Genomic DNA, 4,389 nt, shown 5'->3' on the forward strand with positions numbered 1-4,389 from the left:
TTAGGATAATGCCGTGTTTCTTGCAAAATTCGCTGAGAGGTAGAGATATATGGGATACGTGCCCATCCAAACATAAAGCGACAAGAAGTTTTACCTTCATTTCCAACAGAAAATTATAAAATACGTTTGCGATATGATCAAAAAAGGTTTCTCCGGTCATCCAGCCTGAGTCAGATTTGCCAATGACCCAGCTTTTAGGATATTTCGCCATAATATTTGGTGGGAAGCGTTTATAGGGATGCGGATGCTCCTATAGACAACGTTAGACATTCTTTTTCATCATTACCTGATCTGAAATAAACGTGCTTAGCACCGCGTTTAGTTAAAACGGCTTGACCTTTTGGGCACATGAAAAATGCTGATTCATCACAGTTAAAGATCCTTGATGGATCTTCCAGTAAATCTAGACAGTTATTGTCTTTCATATAAGTCTCGACTCTCTCGAACCAATTCCTTATGGAAGATTCCGTTACTGAAGCTCGGGAAGCTGTTAAGCATTGAGACATTCATTGGCTCAAGGACGGGTTTCTTTTTAAAAAACCTTTGAACCATTTTCTTCCTGGAATACCATTTGTAAAAGTGTTTGGCCCTTTGAGTTCCTTAACCAAATTTCCCACGGAATTTGTAAGCTGATCTTTAGTTATAGGAAAGCCCAACTCCGCCAAAGGATGAATCCATTTAATGATAATATTTTCTTCTTCTGTCGACAGATCTGGAAGGGGCCTGAGGTTGGCTTTTTGGTATACTTCTTCTTGATTTTGTCCAATAACGTCTGTCTGGCAATTCCATATATTTTTGATGGTCTGTAGCAGGTAATATGGCCTTTTTACACAGCCGCAATAGCTAACTGTAAACAAGTAGGTGAATACTTCGGCATATTATGATACTAGTTGCGTCTTGATCTATTATTATATCACTAAAAATATGCGGTGCTGTGAAAAAATTTTACGAAAGAACAACTCATTAATATTTCCTAATTACTGCCTATAGTATAACGTAATTAGGAACATACACAAAATTAATGATCCTAATTCCGGGCTATGCGTTTTCTCTTCAGCAGGTACCAAAAAGAAATTTTTTCTAAATTATTATATTGAGACAATATTTTATATGATTATAATCCGTATATATGCACAAAATATGTATATTTAGAAATAAATTTTAATATTTTCTTTATTAACTTTTTGTATAATTTTCCCAAATATTAGCTGTTCGACCATAACTTTCGGCTTTGTAAACTCCCCTAGTTTTGAAAAAATAGTTGCACGGAAATAGGCCGTGATAATGTGTATGAAATTAGTTACTTATTATAATTTGCAAATCTTTTAAAAATATACATCTTATTATAAAAAATTAACAAAACCACAAGATCTAAATGTTCCTAATTCCGTTCGAAGCACGTAAATAGGTGCACCTCAAAAAAATAATGCTCCTAATTACGTGCTATTTGAAAATTAAAATTCTTAATAACTTTTTTATTATACACGGGCTTTTATACATGAATTAATATTGAAAACACTTAAAACTTTTAATTTCTGAAGGAAATTATATATTAATACTTACCAATTAAAGGTAAAACTCATAAGAATTTTTCACAACACTCTTAGCAATTCCACTAACGATGTACACTGACGCATGCCTTCTGAACAAAAGTTTATAGTCAACTGATAATTGAATGCAAATCTTATATAAAAATGTATCTTTGAGACTGACAAGTAGGAATTTTCAAATGTTAACAATTTTGATACTTTCTTAAATTTTTTTTTATTAGAAAAATTGTTTCATTTCCTTATTTTTCTGCTTCAAATTTTTTTACCAAAAATAGCACGGAGTTTGGGGGCTAGCACGGGAATGGGTGCACTTACCTTAATTCAGAATATTTTCTTCAGTGACAGTATTCAAAAACGAAGAGATATGCAATAGAGGTTTACGCCGATCACTTTATCGGCGGCGGTGGCGTAGGCGGCGCGCCGTCGTACGCCGGTGTTCTTACTATAAAAAGCTTGATTTTTCTATTTAAAAAAATAATATTTAGGAAAGGTTTTGTTTATATGTATTTAAGGAAATCAACGTGTTGGCCATTTCGGAAAGATCCGGGGTTTTTACATCAAAATCTCGCAGACCGTTCAAAAATTTTCAGGAGTAGCTCCTTGCGAAGGGATTGTCCCTCGTTCGCATGCTCCAGAGCGGCTTCGAACCTAACCCCGGTCTTTGGAATTGGTACTGCTGCGTCTGCTGAAAAGAAATAGAGATACATAAAATAGTCGCACTTTTGCCTGTATATCTCGTGCAAAGCGTAGTTTCACCTAGGGTTAACTCCTAATAATCGTCGCAAACACAATTTCTTTAAATCATTTGTCGCTCCTTGGCGGTCACGCATAAAGGTGACTTAGGTTTGCTATGAATGGTCTATTAATACTCATGACTATCGTGGCACAGGGCGCCTCCAGTTTTTTCGGCTGTTTTTAAGAGGTAAAATTTCCGATGTGCGAACAGTAGGAATCCCTACCACCAGCCGCTACCACGCCTCCAGAGCCTCACACCATATGCCAGTACAGAAGCTATAGGACTGCGACTTCGAACTCATACCTTCGTCGACGTTACTTTCCTAGAAGCTCTAGGTGTAGCTCCAAAGACTTTCCAACGGATGCTTTTGTCGCGCTATGCTGCCGAGCTACACTTTGAAACGTTAGGGAGTGACTATTCGGCCAAAGATGCCGCCCTCGAAATCATAAGCAGTCTAAGTGGATGTCATTGCGTCATGGGTGAAATTCGTATAATCCTCGGCGCATCTACATAATTAAAATTTTACAAGGACCCTGGATAAAACTTTTAAAATGTAGACCAAAGATTGCAGACGTTTGTGTTCACAACATTGATTTCAATAGTCTTCGTAAATCAAATTTAGAATTAAAGTCTACGGATTTTAAGTAGAAAGTTGTTAAATACTGTTTTCCGGCCTTACGATATAGGAGCTCATTATGGATGACCGCGTAGCTTCAGTTTTCAGACAAGTTCGACTGTCCGCTGCGTTAGGGTAATATCACACACGGTCATTAGTTCCACTGTCTTGGGAAAGATTTTGCTTCACTACTTTGAGTGTTCTTGCGAAAGACAAAGCTTCACCTGGTAAATATATATGCCTACGTATTCACAATTGTAAAAGCAGCCGTAACGTGTAGGTGATATTTAAACTTGGTTGATAGGCTATAATCAAAGTGATTCACTCCAAGGGACTAGTTTTGGATAGGGCCGCCAACTTTAGGAAATGTCAAACCGGGAGACTTGGGTGTTGAAGGATGAAGTGTGAAAATCAAAATTAACATTTCAGACGCTATTGTATAGTTTCGCAAATAAACAACAGATGTTTGAATGTAAGCCCAAGTGATTTTTCAAACCCTTCTCATAAGTACATACATATATCCTCAACTTAAGAATGAGGTAAGAATAATTTCAAAGGAGTGTTTATGCCCCTAGAACCTACTAAAGGATTTTGCATCACTGATTTCGCTTATTATTGAGGACAGTTTAAAAACATGTTCGCCTTGAGTCATTTTATTTGAATTAATTGTTCATTACTAATTTTTTCAAAAATGCAAAGTGAGCATATAAATTTATTATATAACTTTTCTTTTAGTATTTTGTTTTAATAACTTGGTGAATTAAAATAAATAAATGTAAGGCGCGATAACCTCCGAAGAGATCTAAGACCGGGCTTCTCTTCCAATTTGCGTCGTGCTCCTCTTGATTTTTCTCTACAAATTGGCCGGACGGGACCTACATGTTTTATGCCGACTCCGAACGGCATCTGCAAGGCAGATGAGCTTTCACTGAGAGCTTTTCATGGCAGAAATACAATCGGAGCGCTTGCCAGGCACTGCCGAGAGGCGACCCCGCTTAGAAAAATTTTCTTCTAATTGAAAAATCTTATTTCTAAAATTTTGATGTTGCTTTGCCCGGGAGTTGAACCCAGGGCATACGGTGTGATAGGCGGAGCACGCTACCATCACACCACGGTGGCCGCCTTGGTGAATTGGGTGATGGAAAGTCCGTGTTAAGCTGGCATCGAAAGCGCCTGTTATTTTAAATAACTTTTGAATAGTTATAAAGAGTTAAATTTCGCAATTAGTTTCTTATAACTGGCAGTGATGCGCATCCGTTGATACCACTTTCGACCATATCCGAACAATTTTCGACATGAACAATAAATGGCCTAAACATTCTTAAACGAGTAGAAAATATAGTAACGCGCCGGACGCCGCACCGCCACGCCGATATTTCTGACATTCGGCGGCGGCGTGCGAAAAACGACGAAAATCGGCGGCGGCGGCGGCGTTTATCGGCGGCGTGTATCTCTAATATGCAACCATATAATGCGCCTCACAACAT

Source organism: Eurosta solidaginis, chromosome 3, assembly GCF_040869045.1.
Source record: "Eurosta solidaginis isolate ZX-2024a chromosome 3, ASM4086904v1, whole genome shotgun sequence".
Classification (NCBI taxonomy): Eukaryota; Metazoa; Arthropoda; class Insecta; order Diptera; family Tephritidae; genus Eurosta; species Eurosta solidaginis.